The following is a 21913-nucleotide window of genomic DNA, read 5'->3' on the forward strand; positions in this document are numbered from 1 at the left end:
GTATTTCTGATATGAGTTTTTAGCACACTGAATTTTAATGTTATCTCAAATTCAGAAGCTGAATATATCCACCGAGCACTGAAGTCGTAGATGTCATCTAATTTGACATCCTTAAAATGGAACTTAGAAAAATCATTAGTGTAGTGAACATTTGTTCATCAGTGGTTCTATTGATTCATCAGGTATTTAGTGAGTTTATTCCATGCCAGGGATTGTAAGATTCAGTAAAGGAAACAGACACACACGTAAGTTTTCTTTTTTTTTCCTTCCAGGACAGTATACATGTACTGAGCTGGGTAGGAAAGGGCAAGCACCCGAAGAGAAGTATAGAACCAGTGCTCCAAGAATCAGCCTGTGGAAATCTTAATGTAATTATTTATGTTGGGCTGCTAACTGCGCGGTCAGGGATTTAAACCCACCAGCCAGTTCCTCGTAGAAAGCTGAGGTTGGCACACTGATAACGATGTACGGTTTTAGAAGCCCTCGGCAACAGTTCTACTTGGCTCTAAAAGGGCAATAGGAGCCACAATCGTTTTGATGGCAGAGTGTATGGTTTGGTTTGGGGCAGGGGAGGGTGTAACTAAAGTGATTTTAATGTGGAAACTAACTTTAAGTGCTACCCACTAGTTTATGATTCAAAGGTTGGGTATAAATGCAATTTAAGCACAGAGAAGGTATGGGGGGAAATCAGATAACTCAGGAGCAACTAGCACACTTTTGACATAGTCTAAAAAGAGAGTTGTCATAGAGTAATAAAATACATTAAAATGTAGAGTACAGACCTGGTCTGTATGGCCAACAACTGCTTACTGTTGCTACATTGTCGAGAGGAAAGTTTTCTTAACAAATTTTGATCATGAGTATTTTTGTATTAAAGAAAAAGTTAGTGGGAAGCTGACCATGATGTGGATTCTTAATAAACATGGGAAACAAATTCAGTAGCACTTTAGTCTCCCATGGGGATTTGTCACTGTTCAGGGACTTGCTGTCATGAGGGGAGAACGCTAGGAACTGGGATTTTCCTTCCACAAGGGTGATGTTAGCATGGGTAATCAGCAGCCATTGATGGCTTTCCTTGAGTCAGATAAAACAAAACCAAACAAAGCAAAACTAAGTGCCGCGGAGTTGACCCTGACTCATAGCAGCCCTCTAAGCCAGAGTAGAACTGCCCCCTTTGGGTTCCTGAGACTTTAAAACGTTATTGGAGCCGACAGCCTCATCTTTCAACGCATAGCCTGGACCAAACCAGCCATACTTACTGTCATCTAATCATTTCTGACTCACGGTGCCCCTACAGGTTATAATAGAACTACTCCTGTGGCTCTCAGAGGCTGGTGGATTCGAACGGGAGACCTTGGAGTTAGCAGCCAAATCCATAATCCACTAATCACAAAAGAAATATGAGTCCAAATTTTTGTTGTTTAAATAGGGTTTTATTTCAATTAACGACAGATATACTATTAACATTATTTGAAAGGGTCACCGCTTAAAATATTTTCTTCTGACAGTCATACAAAAGTACAAATATTTTTTGAAATTATTGTTTTACTTTAACATATTCATGTGCACCCGACAGCTTCAGCCCCAAATGGCTTACCACAAATTGTGTAAAATTTGAATACAGAAAATTTGAATATGGTTTAAGACTTGCACACTATGGAAAAGGGTCTGGCTCTCAAATAAAGGGGCTGGAGTATAACTTCTTTGCACAGAAGAAGCTAAGAATGGGCAGTGTATCTCTTTAAGAAGACAGGGTCAGTTGAATTCTCACTTTTAGCTGATGATCTTCAAGGCCTGGGGATGCCCGGCACCTCTCCTACGACTGCTGCCAGATGCTTGGAACAGAGGATATTAGTGAATTGATGGTGGTTTTAGAGAAATAGCCCCCTCTTAGCTAATGTGCACAGTCTTCAATAGGAAACAAAGGAGGGGATTATGTCCTTAGAAACTATATGAATAAACACTGTGATGTGAAGGAGTATACTTTCATTTCTTTTCTGAAACTTTGGAAATTACAGTCAAACATATACTGTATGTTTTAATGAAGATCTTTTGTCTAATTTATGTACATCACTTTACTACAGATCTATGGAATTTAGGTTACATTTGTATAATTCCATAATGGGTTTTTGATTGCTTAAGCGCCACCTGTTCTTTATAAATGCTGTGACTGACATCAAGTTTCCTCCATATGGTGATGACATTTTTGATTACTATTTGTCTTCTTACATTTTAATAGTGATTTGAGCTAAAATAATTTAAAGTCTGTTTCCCCATAGCTTCATACAATGAAACAGTACTACATGAGTTCTACATTTTGTATTTTGAGTTTATATATATTTTTTAAAGCTTAAAACTAACTACAGAATCTAGTTGCATTAGCCTAAAGGAGTAATTTTTCAGTTGTGAGCTAAAATCAAGAGTAGAATCAATATGGGCCTCTCTGTAATTGAAAACCAGCAGGTAGTAATTCTGTACTGAAAATAAGATAATAAGAATAAAGATGGGCTATTGGTAGGATAAAAATACAATTAAATATGTGATCTCAATTAAATATCAACTATTATTAACATGAAAATAAAACTTCCACTTTTCATTTGTCCTACATATACCTCTTTTACAGTATAATTAGAATGACATAGAAAACAATTTAAATAAATCAAAATAGAATCAATTCAATTTCCCTTTCTTGCTAATTTAATAATTATAACATGGTTAACACCCAAATATTTGGGTGAGCACAGTTTCACATCTTGGTATGTGGAGATCTATTTCCTCATTTTTCTAATGTATATCTTCCTATCCAATGTGCATGAATGTCAAAGATAACAAAAAGAGTCAAGGCAAAGCTGATGGCATTAAGAAGCACAGGGAGAGACAAAGAGATTGCTGCCTGACAACGATTTTTATATCATAGTGAAAGGCCTACATGTTTGTATACTAAAAAAAAAAACACCAAAAAACTCAAGAAAATAAATGCCCATTTTCCCCCTTATGACTTTCCATATTTCTCTTAACTAGAAACATTTTCTAGTACATTTCTAGCCATTTATTTGTGCTAATAGATATTTTGAGACTGGTTTCTGCCCCCTTTCAGTTAAGGAAACCGATTGTTTTCTGGTCTCTTCTGTTTAACTGATTCTTCTGAACTCCACATTTTTTCCTCATTCAGATCTAAGGGTAAGTCAAAGAATATTATGTCTACAAAATCATAGTCACTTTTATGACACAAAAATATCAAGATGTAAAACGATGACTTCTCAGCATCTCCTCCATGGAGATCTGCTTCTGAAGGCGGTGCTTTTCTTTCTCTTGGCCTCTTCCTTGAAGAATTATATGTTTTGATTTACATATCAAAACAAGATTTTTGACCTTCTTAAGGGACACGCATTGAGTACCTTTTCAATGTTCTTTGAGCTTTGGGGACAAGCAGAAGTCTGAAGGGCACAAGCAGAGCTGTAGGGTGGATGGGGTGTCATTGCCAAATAAAATTCTCTTAGAACAGGTCTTTTTAATCTCAAAGAATATGCATTGATTGGAAAGACAACAACAATTTCTTTCACGGGCCTTTTTCTCACCAATGCAATTTTCCTTTTTTTTTAAGCTCCTTCCAAATAAGCCCTCCTGATTGTTGTGTGTCCTTTGCAAAAGCTTCCCTAGATTTCCCTGTAAGACTCTACTCCCCCACTCGCTGGAATCTTTGGGGCTGACTACTCGGCTTCAAATTTAACCGGCCCAGCAGCAGATTCCTTTCAGAAGCTATTGTCTGATTGGACTCTTTTTTTATTGAAGGCATCCTAATGAGATTAAGATCAGTGTACTACTGAGAAAACTGTCTACAGTTGTCCACTGACCACAGAGACACGTTTAAACATCCTTTGTTTGACATAAGCCCATGCGTGCATGAGCTGGAACCCTAAAAGCAGTAGGTTTTTACTTATGCTTGTACATGAATTTCTGCCATCCTCATAGTCTCTAAAGCCAGCATATCAAAGGGAAAACTGGGTATGCCTCCAACTCTTAATAATTGTGTAGCAACCTTAGAGGATAGGAAGAAAAATATTTCTTAGGTTTCTGAGCCTAATTTTTTACAGGAGCAGACAGCCTCATCTATTTGCCTACGAGCAGCTGGTGGGTTTGAACCACTGACCTAGAGATAATGCACCAGGCCACCAGGGCAACAAAATTATAAAACCTATGGATGAGTTTCAAAGGATAGATGTAGAATTTAGTGAACAATATCACGGTATTTTACCAAGGGACATAAAAGATTTAATTAAGTACTCTACCATGTTCCTAGAAAACTGAATATGACAGTGGACATTTTTATTTACAAATTAATTTATAAGTATAATTAAGTTATAATAAAATTATTGAAAAATAATTTTTGTTGATAATTTGTTAAACTTATTGATAATTAGGACTTGAGAAAATTATAAAAATCATTTGAAAGGTTAAAAATAGGCATATGAGAGATTTTTAAGTAGAAGGAGTTTACGCTTTATTACTGCATTTTCCAGATTTTCCTTGTTTACATTTGACTATCGCCATTTTTGGTCCCCGTGCCATGCAAGCAGTTTGAGGTTGACTACTAACCTAAAGGTGGGCAGTTCTAAACCACCCAGCAGCACCTCGGAAAAAATGTCTGGCAATTTGGTTTTGGAAAAGCTCCACCACGACAATCTTAAGAGAGCTTTGCTCTGTAACACGTGGGAGGGATTGCCATGAGTTGGACGACTCATCGGTGGAGTTCTGCTTGTTCATCTTGGTGACCATGTTTTACCACGTCAACCTATCACTGTGAAGATTGCTTGGAAATGTTGCTTTAAGAAAATTTACTTCAAGAGAAACTTCCCTTCAGTAACGTAACCAGAAAGTCAGCAGTTTGGGGTCATTAATAGCACACAATTATATAAATAAAAACATACAAAACTTATAAAACAAAAAATCACTGTCATTAATTCTTAGCTAGCTGTTGAGCCTACCAGAAGCACTTGACTAAAATTGTAATCTCTGCTAAACAAGGGAGATTGGAAAGCTGTTCAATGCACCCAGGTACCAGGCAGACTTTCTACTGACATAAATAGAAGGCTTGCGAAAAAACTAAAAGAGAGTAACATTTGTTCTGCCTGATTCAACATCTTTCCTTCCTGGGTCTAAAATAGCCTCAATATCCTCAGAAGCATAGGTTTTACATTTTGGGAAACATTGATTCCATAGACGATAAAATTAAATCACAAATGTTTAACAAATTAGAGTGTATCAAATATATTTTAATGTAGATCATGGGAACAATATCTGCCACCTAATTATCAACCAATAGATAACTATTGAATGGATTAACTCATGAGTTCACCCCAAAGTACCATCAAGCAGTATTAGCTGACCAGTTTTTGTATATATAGAACAATTTTAATATTCAATAAAGACATACTTCTGGGGAATTTGTGAATGATTCAGGAACAATATTTGTCCTTTGCAATAATTATCATTCCTTATATAAGCTCAAATTCCTCCCACTTGGAGGGATGGTAAGTGTAATCTTGAAAGTGAAATCAGTACTGGGAATGTGTTTAAGTTCAGTTTCAGATGACTCTCCAGGATTTTACAGTTGTTTATGCCAATAAATTCCCCTCTTAGACTAGTAGGAAAGGTTTTGTAGACTAGGAGGGAGAAATAAAGAGTTAATGGAAAGGTAAATAATGAAACACTAAACATCCTCCCAACCAACATCCTGAGTTCGGGCCATTACCATTTGCAGGCACCAAAACACATCACTTTGATGCCGCAGCTGCTATAACCCTTCCCAGATGTTCTTACCTTTCCTACTCCTTCCACTCTCCAACAAGCAATTGCTTAGTGTTCAACGCTGAGTTCAAACACTCGTTATCTTGCCTGTGAGTTGCAAGTTGTCATTCTTCTTTCACTATATAACTCACTCATAATATTCCCTGTTTTACGAAAATTACTTGTTTACATATGCTTCATCTTCTTGAGAGTTGAATTTGCATTTCAAAAGCCAATATTGAGCATAGTGCTTAATACAAAGTAGATATCTAATGAATGTGAGATGAAGGAAGGAACGCAGAGCTAATAAACCAAAACCAAACTCACTGCCATCGAGTCAACTGGTGTCGTGGCAGGCCAGGTTTCAGCATATTTAGAACAACTTTAATGTTCAATACAGTCAGAGTTCTAGGGAATTGGGAAATAATTCAAGAACGCTGTGCTGCCAATGGCAAAGGTGGCAATTCAAACTCAATGTCTAATCTCAGAAACCTACTCTGTCCTAGAGGGTTGCTATGCATCAGTACTAATAATGGGGAACATAATCTACTTGCTAGGATTTTATTTTCTAATACATTCTTGGATCTGCATGACATATCTCATTTTATAGATCTAGATCTAGGAAGACGATGTGACTTCTTGCTTACTTTTCTATAAAGTTCCTGGTCCTTTTTCAGGTAAGTTCTTTAGAAAGTGAATTTTGTTTGATGAAGCCTAGCACATTCGCCTCTGGGTGTTGGTGACAGATCCCCTGGTCTCTAGCTTTTCTCAGCATCATCTAGGAGAAAATGAGTACGGCGTTCTGTTCACGCCTGACTCTTCCTAATAGTAACAAGTCTTTCCGCCAACACAACTGTTTCCTTTCTTTTTAACAATGGCATATGGTTCATATGTTTACAGCAAATCTCTACAAAAGACTTTTTTTGGTTGTTTTTACAGAAAGATAGGCTGGGTTGTGAACCCTTAATCTGCACCTCACTTCCTACACACACAAAAGCGTCCTTGGGGCTGCAAAGCAGTGGACATATTTGCAATGAGAGCGCAGCAAAGGCAAGTGGAAATTTATGTCATTAAGTTTACTGTAAGCACATTGTCTGGGTGTTTTTTTTTTAATTGGTACGTTTTTAAATTGGTATTGGTAGATTCTAAATGCCTAATTATCTTCATATAAATGGCACCCTATCATCCTAGAAGTGTTGTACACAGTGCCCTGTGCTGTTTATTATTTTACATTACAATTATCATGCAAAGCAGGAGAAGGTGACTTTAAGCAGCTCAGTTAAAGTACTTTTTCTCCACCACCACCCTCCGCGCCCCGTAAGTGTAAAATCTTTGAGAGGCTGTTTACATAGATATTTCTCATTGGGTGTTAAAAATCAGTGCAATTATTAAGTACAGGAAAGTTTTTAGTGTAGGTTTAGTTTTGAAATGTACATGGCCATTGTGAAGTGCCTGTTGAAATTTTAATTTGTGTTTGTAATTTTGTCTATGGATTAACAAGCCAGCATATAATGAAAACAATTACAGAGATAGACAGAATGCTCAAAGATAACAGAATCTATATAGCAAAACTGCCTAGAGGGATGCAATGCAATCCCCTTTTGAGTTGGGCGTTAGAGATGCAGTAAGAAAATGTTCATCTGCCACCCAAACCACTGACACTGTGCCGATGATAGCATTCCACCTCACGGTGCCTTCTGTTCCCATAGCTCTGATGGCCTTAATATTGTCTGCTCACAGCGAGGTTGCAATTAGTACTTGGATTTAGAAGAGAAACATAATGATCTCATATTGAAGAAACACTTTAATACTCCTTGGGATCTAGGTGTCCTTTCAAGTTGCTAACTAGCAGCTCTGTTGATCAGAAGCAGGGGAAACCATTCAGCCATCTTGTACCCGCCTGCATCTTCAATTGGTCTGAAACAAACGTCACTGGGCTAGATGATGTTTCTGGTAAGCGGCTACATGTGCCCTCTGCCTGGCTTTGGAAACACATGATTTGAATTCTTTTCAAGTTACAAAAGACTCCTGTGTGATATCCTGTGTGGTGAGTGTTAATGAAGCTGTTCTGCATTAATACACACATTGAAAAATATACTACATACCCCTGAAAGATGCAATCAAAATTAAGTTGTAGAGGGTTAGAATAGCATACATGCAACTCACGGCATGGAATACAGTTTTAGTTCATCAGTAAATGAAAAGGGCTAGTCATTCATCGAAGTGCAAGTTTACTTTCTGTAGGATGTTCAAACCTCATCGATGTGGGCCTCTTCTTCCAGACCCTACCACTGTTTTCAGTGCCAGATTGTTCATTTGCGAATGGGAAGAGGTAGGGAGAGTGGATCACGCCGCGCCCTGGGAGTGAAAGACCAGAACATGGGAATAAATGGCGAGCAGGAACTGAGGGAATACAAGCTGAGTGCCCAGCTTCGCACACCAGAGCTAGGGTTGACCGAGACCCCAGCTCCAAGCCCTAAGATCCCAGGACTCCAGTCATGAAGCTTGTAGAGAGGGCCAGGAGCTGACACTGAGAGCAGAAAGAGTAGAGAACGGCATCGAACGCACGGACAGAAGTTTGTCACACAGGAAGTTGAACAATGGAAAAGGCAGATTTGTGTAGGAGATCCGTTTTGCTTGGTTACACAGTGGAGGTCTTTAAGGCAGACTGACTTACAATGTGGGTTTGTATTTCCAAATATAAAAGACACAACTGCACCTTTCATAGACTTATCCATAAGCTTCAGCTTTATTGTAATATAAATTATTAAATCTGATCCTCCACTCAACTTCATTTTTCTAGAATTGTATTTAAATTTTTTATTATGAATTAATTGAAAGTGTACAGAGTTGATGATCAGTTTTACGGTTTAAAAAATCAAGCACATTTTGTTTCAACCCATTCATGTTAATGCCCTCCATTGCTCATCATTTGTGGGAAACTGAGAACCAGGAAGAGAATGCACGTGGACTAATTCTCTACACTCATATTTAAGGAGTCTGGGAGGTAGACTCTGGTGGAGGAAGGCCTTCACATTTGTTAGTTGGGGATGAATCCCAGTCACATTCTCCTGACTAAAAATCATCCCCATAATCTCTCTCCCATAATAATATGCTTCTTATCAGCTCCTGGCTGCTTACTATACACTTGAAGGTTATCTGCCTGAAGGCTGTGGCCCATCAGACCAGAAAATAATCAGACCCTATTGTCCATGCCACTCTAAGTGCAGCCCACTCCTTTCTGATAAGGATCATAGATTGTTTCCCTGGAGAAGAGCTCAGGGACATTTAAGGTCAAGCTAGCTCAGTGATGCCAAAGTTAAACTGCGATCTTAACTCTAGAACTAACCACCTTGTCATGTATGTGCCTTCCTGACACATGTATGCCTCTAGTACCTGCCTTTTCTATTACGTGTGTGCCTCTAGCACATCTCCTGCCTGCTAGGTATGTGAATGACGTGGCTTGCATGCCACAAGATTGTATAAGCCTGTTGGAGATTATATTAGCTCCCCCACTCTCTGGTTCTGGTCTCTAAGGAAGAGGTGAGCTCTGGCATGCCTTGTCAGACATTTCTTTAATTTACCCTTACGTAATCACCCCTTAGGACCCACTCGATTGTGGAGGCTGGTCCCGCCCAATCACTCATCTCACTTCCTATTTCCATGCCCCCTCCTTTCCTTACCTTCTGGACTTTGACATGACTAAATGCTGACCCTTTCATCTTAAATGGTAGATTATTACAACATGTGAGTAGATTTAGTTCCAAGCCTAAAGGATAATTGATGGTCATCGTTTTGGGGGTCCCACCACTCTCTATCCAACCAGGGACCCTGTTATCTTTTATGATTTTTGAGTTCTGTTCCAATTTCTTTTTTCTTCAACTCTATCAAGGATCTTCTAGTGTGATCCTTTGCAGAGCAGTTGGTAGTGGTAGCTGGGTACCATCTAGTTCTTCTCATCTCAGGAGTGTGGAAAGTGATGTTTGTGTATTCCATTAATTCATTGGGCTAATTGTTTCAGTGTCTTTTGATTTTCATTACTTTCCTTTCCTCTAATTGGGGATAGATCACCAGTTACACTTTAAGTGGCTGATTACAATCTTCTAGGAACCCAGTGGATACTCACCAAAGTAGAATGTAGAACATTACCTTAGTGAATTATATTACACCAATTGACCAGCGTCCTCTGAGAAGGTGGTCTCAATCTCCCAGACCCAACAACTCCTTCGTCAAGGTGATTGGTTATTTCTAAGATATTTTCATTATTTTTCTACCTGTATGCTCCACCATGTTCATGGATATATTTATAGCAAGGCTAACCACACATATATAAATTCATGGGCATATTCTCACCACCTCTCCCACACATGTTCAGCCTCTGTGTCTACCCAAGCATAGCTCAACACTATTGCAGAATTGTGTGTGACGCCACCCCCACAAAACCCATGACCATCGAGTCTTTTCTGAATAATGTTGTTCCCCAGGGAACATGGTCATAGTGATCCTACGGATAATAGAACGAAACACTGCCCACTCTGGCACCCTCCTCACCATTGCTCTTCTGTTTGAGCCCATGGCTATGGCTCCACGTCAATCTACCTTGTTGAAGGTCTTTCTTTTTTTCACTGCCCCTTTAAGTTACTGAGCATGATGTCTCTGCCCAGAGACTAGCCTTTCTTGACAACATGTCCAAAGTACATGAGACAAAGTCATGCTGTCCTTCCTCTATGGAACCTTCTAGCCCTACTTCTTTCAAGACAGATCTCTTTTGTGGTTTTGTTGGTCCATGGTATTTTTAATATTCTTCACTAGCACCATAATTCATCATGATCCATATATGTTTTCCAAGGTTGGAAATCTTTGTCAGAGCATATGGCTTCATCTTTCTCCCATAGAGCAGCTGGTGGTTTCAATGGAATTGTTCTTTATATTATCCAGCTTCTCAGCTTATTTATAGATTGAATACGTATAGTGAAAGGATGTAAACTGGACGCACACCTTTCCCATTCTTAAAGCATGCAGGACTCCCTTGTTCTGTTCAAACAACACTTCTTGGTCCATGTATAGGTTCTGCATGAACAAGGTGAATTGCTCTAGGATTTCCATTCTTCTCAGTGTTGCCTAGAGTTTATTATAATCCACAAAATTAAATACCTTTGTATAGTCAATGAAACATCTTTCTGGTATACCCTTCTTTCACCAAGATCCATTTTTTCTTTTGGACTTGTATCTTATTTACTAAGAGGGAACTTACCAAACGAGGTAAACAGCATTTAAAGGCAAGTTCTTCCTCCCAGAAGAATGACATTCTTCCCAAGGCTACTAACCAGTTGCTGGTTAGTGGATTCTCAGTTCCTATCTAGCAGAGGATTGGGGGCGTAGGAGGGAGAGACAGAAGGGAGGCAAGGCCTCAACCCAGAAAGCAAGATCGGAACAGGCAGAGAGCCTGCTTCTGCCCTGAAGTTACTGCTACATACCAGCATATGTACAGACCTGTTTCACAGTGGACTCGCAAAGCAGCGCGATGAACGGTCTTTTGCTAACCTGGTCAGCATTGTAAACAGACTCAGTGTCCAGCCAAGAGGGGATTTTCCCAATGCCTACAAAGGCTCTGACTGAGATCAAATCACCCAGGACTTCATCTGATGGCGAGGTAACAATTACTTTATAAAAGTACTCTAGGCCCCGCAAGGGCATCAGTGGCTGATAGAAAAAAGCATAGCGTGTGTGTACTGGGGCCCCATCGCAGGGCTTTCCACCTTCCAAAATGGGTTAGCTCTCAAGTGGGAAAGGATCTTGGAGGCACAGTGGGTTGGCCACAGCTGTGTGGTCCACTCACTGCCAATGGGAGGACACAGTAATACTTACCGACAAAGTGTTTTGTGCTCAGCAAAGCTTCGCCAGTAGACTTTCCTTAAGCTCTCTGATCCAACAGTGGGGTCGTGACTGTGACGTGGGCTCAGAATGTCTTCTAGTCCTTAACCGGGTCTCCCTCAAGAACTAGAGATTGCCTTCCCCTGACTGGTCCCCACACAAGGAAACCAGAGCAGGGACTTCCCACCAAGCAGAGAATGAAGCCGGCACACCCAGCCTCCCTCAGGACCCTCAGGCACTTATTAGGTGCACTGTCCGCCGTCTCCAGGAATGTCGTAAAGTCAGACTAAAGGGCAGGTGGAGTAAGTTCTACGTCCCTTTCAGAATCCAGCTTGAATTCCTGGCAGCTCTCTGTGGCTGTACTGTGCCATGTCTATTACTCATGGACTATAGTGACTTTCTAAAAGCTGATAACTCCTATGTTACCATCTCGATACTAAATTTCTCTCAATCTTTTAGTCTCAAAGTCTCCATTTTCTTTGTCTGATATGTGAAGCAGCTTCCTTATACCTAGTTGTGACTTTACCATCTTATGTTAGAACTCACTCACTGCCACTCAGTCTATTCAAAGTCATAGTGACCCTATAGGACAGGGTCAGACTGCCCCCTACGGATTGCCGATACTGTAACTATCTACAGGAGTAGGATGCTTCATCTTTCTCCCATGGAGTGGCTGGTGGTTTTGAACTGCAGGACTGGAGGTTAGCAGTCCAACACCTAACCCACTACACCACCAGGGCTTGTGTACACTAGAAGAAATTGAGGATTTTGAAGCACATTTATGACACGTAACCCACCTTCTAAACTTTTCATTGTTTCCCATTACACTTAGAAAAATGTTTTAACTTTTTGATATGTCTTATAAGTGCTCCATAATCATGTCTTCAAAACACCCCCAACCTTACTTCTTTGCACTTCCCACTTTTTCTATGGGAGACGGAATTGGCAATTGGCTTCCATCCATATTACAGCCTTGGCAACCCTAAGAGGTAGTTCTACTCTGTCCCACAAGGTTAGAATCGAATAGACAGCAGTGAGTTTGCTTCTAATAGATTTTAATGCAGAGGATCTAAACGTTGCTAAAATAAAAATCTGATACACTTCAAAATCCATGCTTTAGAATTTCAGACATTCTCTGGGCTTTTTATTTATATCTTAGAAGATAATTCTTAAACAAACCAACCAACCAACACCTGCAGTCTGGCGGAAGATGCTGTTGCTGGGTGCCAGCAGTGAGCTCTGACTCACGGCTACCTTATGCACAATGGTAGGCTAGATGCCGCATCTGTCACCATCCCGGCCATTGTTTTCATGGTTGACCTCATTGTTGCAGCCACGGTGTAAATCCATTTTGTTGGCGGTCTTCCTCTTTTTCTGTGCTCTTCTACTTTGCCAAACGCAATGACTGAACTTAGGGGTGAGGTTATGAAATCGATGGGTTATCTGCTTCTTGGACTAAGGTCCTGCCATGAGGAACTGTGGAAATATATATTCTTATTTTCTGGAAAAATATCCCTGGGGGAGGTTGACAATGAACTTGAGAGCAAAGGTGAATTGGTAGACATTGAACCTGTTTTAGGTCAGAGATGAGGAATGGTTACTATTCAACAGAATTGGAGGAGAAGCAAGATCATTTGCTTGTCCCGTTGCCTCACGGAGCCTAACCTTGCTACCTGGATAATTCTCTGGTCAGTTTTTCAAAAAAACTTTAAATAGCACCAAATATCCTTTCGTTTTATGACTGACTGACATTAACACAGGCAAAGGAGCGTCCCAAAGGTTCTTTCCGTCTTAAAGCCGTGACCAGGATATAGAGCACCAGGGAAGCATCGTCTGCAACAGCATTGCTCTCGGAATCTGCCTCGAGCCTCCTCTAGGAGCCCCTGGAAAACTTCTCAGAGGTCCAGACTGGAAGGTGCACATGGAGGTTAGACTGAGGGAGGCCATATGGCCAAATAATATTGTCTGCATAACATCTTTCCATTTCTCTTGGGGGGATAAACGTGTAAATTTTTACTGTTCACCTAGCATCCAGTGAGAAGGGTAGAGGTGGCATGCATTTTATTATTCTCCTCCCTGATGAGGGAGAATAACATGAACTTGATAGAATTACAGGTTGAGTGGAAACCTAAAATAACAGAGGCCTCACAGTCTCTCCGTCCTCAGCATATAACTTATCATGGAATCAACAGGGAAACAGAGAATCTGACTTTACTTTGGATTTACATAGAAACTGCAAATGGCAGGTGCATGAGGAGTACATATTCCTCAGGATGCAATGATGAGACACAACCCTAAAATCTCAGTCACTTAAATCAACAAACATGTTCAGCCTCACCAATTCTTCATGACCAATGTAGGTTGGCAGAGAGATGCACGATCCCAGCCAATGAACAGCTAAACTTTGAAAAGAGAATTCTGGAAGGTCTCACACCAGCAATTAAATACTGTAGCACAGGAGTAACACACATTTATTATGCTTACCAATCATGGACCAGAATTAGTCACAGGTCCCTCACCCAAACATAAATGAGGCCAAGAACCGCTGCCCTACCGTGTGCCCTGAAGACAGATACTAATGCAATTGGGAGATATTGATAATAATGACCACGATAAATGCGTCCAATAGTCATCTATGAAAGATGACTTTTGCATTTTGAATATATGCAGTATGAACTATGGCACATATGCTGGATGTTCTAATATAGCATGAATGTTAATCTCTAAAGGATGTATGGAATCCTGGGTGTGGGGATATAGAACAGAATCTCAAAGTGCTAACCAACAATAATAACAACAAAAATGAAACTTACTGAACTGGTTGAGACTGGAAAGCTCAAATATTCTTTGAAACTGGTAAACCAAGGTCACCTCTGAGGTCACCTTGATTCTAAATAACAGATTGGCTCATGAAAGAATGATGATCCCTTGTCAGTGCTGTACTCTCTTAAGACAATCACTTCTATGAAACCAAATGGCGAACAATGATGTTAAGAAAAGATGAGCCTGCTGGGGAAACTAGATGAATGGAAACGAAACAACCAGGATAGAGATCATGAGAATGTGCACACTTTGTGAAGAATGCAACCAATAACACTGAACAATTGTGTAGAAATTGTTGAATGGGGACCTAAACTGGCATGCAAATCCTGACCAAAACTTTTACTTAAAGAAACAAGTGCAATCCAAGTTTTAGGGACTAAAGCCGCTCAATCTACAGGTTAAGCACCATCATCTTCCATGATCATCCCAAATAATTTAAATCCCTCAAGCTGGTTGCCATCGTCAGTTCCAACTCTATAGTGACCCTGTAGGCTAGGGTGGAACGGGCCCTGTGGGTTTCTGAGACTGCAACTCTTTATAAGATGAGGCTTTCTACTCCCATAAAGTAGAAAGCCTCATCTTTTCCCCATGGAGCAGTTGGTGGTTTTGAATCGTTGATCTAGGTGTCAACGGCCCAGTGTGTAACCCACTGTGCCACCAGGACTCCAGGTAACTTAAAAACACAACTGTAAAAATATAGGCATTGGCATGGTGTAGTGGTATTCAGTTGTTAGTTAGTCCAAAGCAAATTCACTAGAAAAATAGGACATTTAAATTCTTACACAGCATTGAACATCCTCAGGTAACATAAAAGGCAAAGCTCTTGACCATGAACCCCCAAATTGGCATTTCACATGCACCCAGAAGCACCTCAGAAGACAGGCCTGGTGACCTGCTCACTTAAGCTGCCAGCATTCAAAAGATTGTGGGGCAGTTCTCCTCTGCACACACAGGGTTACCATGTGTTAGAATCAACTTGATGGCAACTGGCAACAAAAATAACACACAGGAAAGAAGGCCCCTGTGTATGTATACCCCTAAGGAAAAAAGCTAACATTTACTGAGTGGTGGACACGTGCCAGGCAGAGTTCTTCGTGATGCGCATGCAATGACTCTTGAAATCTGCATCGCAACTACACACCTTCTGGATCCACATTTTCCTGTCAAGGAAGTAAGTACGGCACAGAGATGTTAATCACACAGTTCCTAATGGGCAGCCCTGGGATTTGAACTCAGGAAAGCTGAGTAGAGGGCATTCTCCTTAGCCTTTACCCTAAACTGTCCCTTTCAGAACCCTAGGGATTGTTTTTAAATGTTGAGGCTAATATGTTCATTAGAACATTTCTATAGAGCAACAAGCCATTGTAAATATCTAGACTGGCTGGGGATTTTCTATCACTTGTCACTTGTTTAGTCAGCAGCTGTTTTTCCTGGTGTGTGTAGAAGTGATGGTGGTACCGAGGAGGATTATAACCTGTGACCCCGGCATCTCTGTGGAAATGAGTTATGTGCATGAATATCTGTAAAACAAAATAGAACGCAATCATAATATGCATGTCATTTTCAATCTGTTTACACATTTTAAAAAAAGAACTAGCTTATCATGTATCCCTTTGGGTGAGCCTCCTGTGTCTGTCCCGCCCACCATTGTTTCCTCCATGCAGGAGGAAATCAAGGGCGTTGTGCAAACCCTTGAAGTGAATGAATGAATGAGTGGCAGCGTCGCTGCCAGCTCAGTTCCAAGTACAGTGCTGTAGTGGGTGCCTCGCGAAGTTTTCCTCATTTTGTTTTTATAAGAAAAAATTTTTATCAAATTAAACAAACAACAACATCAAAACTGAGATCTAACATTTTGCCCATGGGAAACGGTCAAGCCAGAATTCGAACTCAAGTCTTGAGGAGTCTGTATCCAGTATCCCCTCCATTCTTCTCCATGAGAGCGAGGGGTACCGATAAAGTTAAGCGAGGGATACCGATAATCCCACTCACCCCCCACCCCTGCCTCAAGCTAGTGCCTAACAATGAACAGATTCAAAAGAAACATTTCCGATGACTCCCACCATTCTTGTCTAAAGCAAGGACAAGAGGATATATTGCGAAGCCAGATGACTAGATATTTATCAGTCAGAAATGTCTCAAAAAATACAGCTTGATTAGTGAATTGCAGTATGTTCAGTAATTAATTAAGAGCTTGATTTGTAAAAACAAAGCATGATGGCTCCTACACACACCATGTGTCCCCTGAGCAAATGAAGAGAGAGCTTAATGCCGAGGCTCCTAGTTCAGCTAAGCAGTCACAGATGTGACTCAAATTAGAAGGATGAACTCTGAATAACAATAACACCATCCAAATTAGCAAGTATTATCTAAAATTTCTCCCAGAAAAGCTGGAGACAGAGGCTACAGTCCAAGTCTGTGAGCTTCATATTCTGTTAAAACTGAGTTTGGATCTGCTTGGGACTGTGAACTCCGGGAAAAATGAGGGAAATATTTGAGTTGTTCAAGGGACTAGCACCTACAGAGCTCTGAAGGCAAATCTATGGTTCATGTGGGGGGAGTGCAAATGTGTCCAGGGAGAGTGTGTGTGTGTGTGTGTTGGCTTTATGGAAGTGCAAGAACATACACATATTATTTGGAAAAGAGATAATCTCTTGTTGAAAGCGGTCACCTCTCCAAAAGCCTTGTTAAAATTATAGTAGGTGGGTTAGGCTGAGTTTTCTGGAGAAATAAAACCAGAGACACCCATATATGTTTAAGAAAGATGTTATCTCAAGAGCACAGCTCATCCAGCCCCAGAGCAGGCCAAGCTGGTGTGACTCAAGCCCATGTTTCAGACGCTGAAGGCCTTTCCCAACTCACACAGCTACTGGCCAATGAAGTAGGAAGCAGTAAGATGAAGTCGCATATGGGAAGACCACAGGTCAGAGGAGGCTATGTCAAGTAGATCTACAACAGGCACCCCCCAGCTCCCAGAGTCAGCAGGCCATGTGGCTATAGGCCAGCCCAACTCTCAAGAGACCAGATGTAGAATCCAGGCCAACAGGAGGAAGACGCTCTTTACAGCGTCTCTTTCATGGATATCAAAGAAGCCATGCACCCAAGGAATGTCATGACGTTGTGTGCACCTTATGGGGGAGGCCTTACTCTGACATGACTGAGGATCAAGTTGACACAAAACTGTATGATCACAGCAGGCCTTACACTGCTTTGGTATGTTTTGTTGTAAGCTTTGTTATCAGCCTATATGACTTTTTAGATTATATAAATATCACACTTGGACAAAAAAAAACAAATCTTCATTTTATAAAACAGTCATCAGAGAGTTTATATTACAAAAGACAACTCAGATAAATCTTAATAAGAAAGTCAAGGATTAAGTCTTTGCAAACAAAGGTGAAGGGTCCTTTAGGAAACATGCTTGCAATTAATAGCCCTATAATGATAATACATACAAGAGACAAGATTTTATATATATATTTGTTTTTATCAAAATATGTTTAACACACATGTTGAAACCTATTTTAAACAAATATCTTATTTTCATTACATAAATGATTCACTCATTCATATCATTTTATCCTTAACAGTGATGGAAATCAATAAAGGGAGAAAGTCTTTCCTAACTCATCATCTTCATTGTTAGCTTGTATTATTCCACGTCATCATGATCTATGCTTTGTGTTCTATGTGCTCTTGGCCTTGGGACATTACTCACCCCTGGCCCCTTCTACCTCAATCTGCCCATTCTGCCCCAACAACTCTATAGCGCTACAGTGTACAACTCCCTCCTCTTTGGCTCACTACCTGTGTGCTTACTCTTTGTCGCTTTCCCAATCATTTCCCTTTCATCTGCAGAAGATCTATGGCAATTGGTTTTGGGACGTGGTTTGTGAAAGCTGCTCAACCTGTTTCTTCATTGCCCTGGATTTTGAGAACTGACATGACTTGCTCGCCCTACCATTTCACATGCTGTTATGAGGACCACCTTCAGTTCTTTACTTCTGTATTGTGCTTTTCATCCAGTCTCAGCTGACTTCTGAGACGTTTATTTTTTCTGCATTTTTGGATAAGCACAGAATCTCAAAACACTCAGTGGGGTGTTGATAATGTCCTTTTGAAAAGAAAAGGAAATTCACAGATTCCTTAAATTAAAAAAAAAATCATTCCCAACTCTGCCTTTGAAATTTTCAAATGTATGAGGGGGGTACCCAAAAAACTTTGGATTTTTTTCAAAGCTATGTGCTTCTTTTTCTTTTTCAACAAAACAAGCTTATCACCTTCAAAGTATTTTCCATTACCCTTAATATATTTGTCAAATCTGCAATTCCATTCTTGGAAACATTTTTCAAACTCATCTGTTTGGATTGCTGGTAGCACCTCCCTTGTTTTATTTTCTTCACCTCTTCCAAGCCCTCAAATCACTGTCCTTTCATATCCCTCTTCATTTTTGGAAACAAAAAGAAGTCACATGGAAGGAGGTCAGGTGAATATGGTGCTTGGGCAAGAGAGGCATGCTGCTTTTTGCCAAAAATTGGTGCAGAGAGCTAGCTGTGTGAGCAGGTCCATTGCTGTGGTGGCAAAACGAGTCCCCTGTCTGCCACAAATCAGGCCTTTATTGTCGCACACTGTTAGGCAATCCTTGCAGAACCTCTCAATAGAAAGCTTGATTAACAGTATGACCTGGTAGAAGGAACTCCAAATTCACTATCCCCCTCACAGCAAAAACCAAATGAAGGTACCCCTCATATGTAACACTTGAAAACTGAGGACAAAATTCCACCACGGAGTTGCATCCCATTCCCCGAAGTTGACAAAGAGATTGAAATAATTCCACAATCCTAGTAGTAGGGGAAAATGCTCATTTGGGGGCTTTCTAAAATGTCTGGCTTAGAAAGAGAGAAACACACACCTACCGCCATGGACACGTAGTATCTTCTTTCTCTGGCCTCAAAATTTCAATTAAAATGATTGAATTAAGGCTGGTTCAAGTGTATGACACAAAACCAGATTGGTTCTCACGAAACAGTCTGAAAATTTAACACTACCTTTCTGCTGACGAAATGACACCAATCCGCCCGGAGGACGGGATTTGACTGCATTTTGTAACAAAGACCTCACCAGTGACCGATGCTTTCCCCTCTGGGTCTTCTCTGACCTTGGATGAGAGCCAACTGTTTCAGTGATCTCCAAAAACATCTTTCTCGTGTTGATTTCTAATTGGTAACCCTCGGTGTGCTTGTGTATGCTGTTGTGTGTGTAGCCTATTTCTCTGGTGATGGCGACGAGCTAATAGCATATGTATGTATCTGCTATTAGGCCCAGGGAATTAAGAGAGGATCTTATCCTCAGTCCTTAGTCCCTTAAAAATTAGTTTGCTTATTTCTCTGCCCCATATGAGTTCTGCATTGTTTTAATGAATTCATTCACAGTGTGAGGGCTCACAGCATCGAAGAGACCTCAAGCAGTTTCACATTACAGACACTGACAGGGCCTGCTAGAGATCTTCAAAGGCCTCTCTCCTTTATTGTTTCATCATTTCTTGAGAAAATTATTTTTAGACTACCTCCTGCTCCCCTTCTTCATCTTCTGCTTTTTTTTTAAGAACAACAACAACAAAACAAAAAAACAAGAAAAAGAATTAAGGCCAGGGGCCATGATCTGAACTAAAGCTACAGTTTAAAAAAAGATGAAATGGTGTAAAACTCATCTAGATGGCTGAAAAGCATATTTGTATATGAGACCATTGTACATCCAGTCGTTTTCCAGCATTCTGGTTAACGGTAGCTGCTTTTTTTGAAAAGAGTATTCTACAGAAACCAAATAGGTAAGAGGGAAAATGAACCCCCAAACTCACTGCCATCAAGTTGCTCCTAACTCAGTGAAGATAGTCTAGCCACAGAATAGCCTGGGACTCCCTACCTTCTGATAATCTTTTGGGCACCTTTATAAGCCTCACAGAGCCATTGAGCTAGATGATCTCTTGGGGACATTTCCAAGTTAACTTTTTAGGATACTATTCAATCCAACAAACAATGTAATTGAGTATCTACACAGTTACTGTAGATACAAAGATAAATGCAGCACAGCACCTGATATAAGAAGTACACACACACACACAAAAAAACTTTGAAAACATGCATATTATCCTGTCTAGTGCAAATCATAAAAAAAAATTAAAAAAAAGAAGTACACCCATATATTTGCCTGGCAGGGGAGATCCCATGATCATGAGGGCAGTTTTCCCAGGGTGAGGCTCACCCACTGCACTCCGGGTGTGCTGACCCCTGTGATTTCCCCAAATATGGGAAACTCAACTGCATAATTTGTGGTCGTGGGGGACTGCGTTTGCGCTATACCCTGAAAAAAAGGTGGGGGGGAGAAGCACACACAATTCTATTTTAATAGAGCGTTGAGGAGCAATCCTGAGAAGGGGCCATTGAACCTCAGTCTCATTTGCTTTGAAGCTCAAAAATACTTCAAGGGTCTCTTTCCCAGAGAATAACTTGAATCTCAATGACTGAGAAAATTCATTAAGTGAATGGGAGAATTAGAATTAAATAAATGAGTTGAGTGGTTAAATAAAAATATACTAAGCATGAATGAAAATACAACCCTAGAAAAATATCATATTTCATACAGGAGCTTAAAACAAATGACATTCTTAGAACCTACTAAATCAAGTTTCTCTAAATCAAGTTTCTCTATGGTAAAAAAAAAATGAATGCCTTTCCTTGTCAGTCCCCTATAACAAATGGTGATCATATACTTCAAAGGAAATTCTGTCTTTTACTTAACTAGGGAATAGTACTCATGGGAGAAAATACTTGATTCCAGCTGGTGATTAGTATATGCCTTAACAAGTAAGAAAAAGGTTGCTTAATGATTCTTACACTTTAACTGTGTTTAGTATCTTGGGTCTTTTAAGGCCTGCTCAAAGTCAATTAATATCCTATAACAAGAAATTCTCTAATACTGACAAATAAGTGAATGCCCTGCACATTTTAAGTAAAGAGCACATATATTTATTTTCTCATTCCTTCCCATATATAAGGAATTTACAGGATCGTCTTTCTATTGGAATAGTCTAGCATGACAATGTGTCCTAGCATCTGTGATTTGCACTTTGGACCAAAGACCAGGGTGTGGGTCAATTACATGGGAGATCCTGACAAAAAGTATGAGAGGACACCAAATGCCATATCAGTGAAAACTGGGGGGGTGGGAGGGGGGATCACTGTTGAACATTGTGTTAGTCTGGGTAGACTAGAGAAACAAATTCATAGAGACACTCATATGTGTATAAGAAAGAGCTAATGTTGGGGGTTTAAGTTGAGAGAAAATGCTTTGAGAATGATGTACAAATGCGCTTTACACAATTGATGTGTGTATGGATTGCGATAACAGTTGTATGAGCCCCTAATAAAATGTT

The 21913-nt window shown here is 40.2% G+C and overlaps 1 non-coding gene across 1 annotated transcript; it reads left to right on the plus strand.

Annotated features, from left to right (window-relative positions):
* The first annotated feature begins 20680 nt into the window (after nucleotides 1-20680).
* Nucleotides 20681-20844, plus strand: LOC115869117. The gene has a single exon (XR_004046003.1). It is a non-coding gene; the product is annotated as a U1 spliceosomal RNA (small nuclear RNA).
* Nucleotides 20845-21913: the final 1069 nt, after the last annotated feature.

This window comes from Echinops telfairi, unplaced genomic scaffold, assembly GCF_000313985.2.
Source record: "Echinops telfairi isolate 266 unplaced genomic scaffold, ASM31398v2 ScPeMD7_21;HRSCAF=78, whole genome shotgun sequence".
NCBI lineage: Eukaryota > Metazoa > Chordata > Mammalia > Afrosoricida > Tenrecidae > Echinops > Echinops telfairi.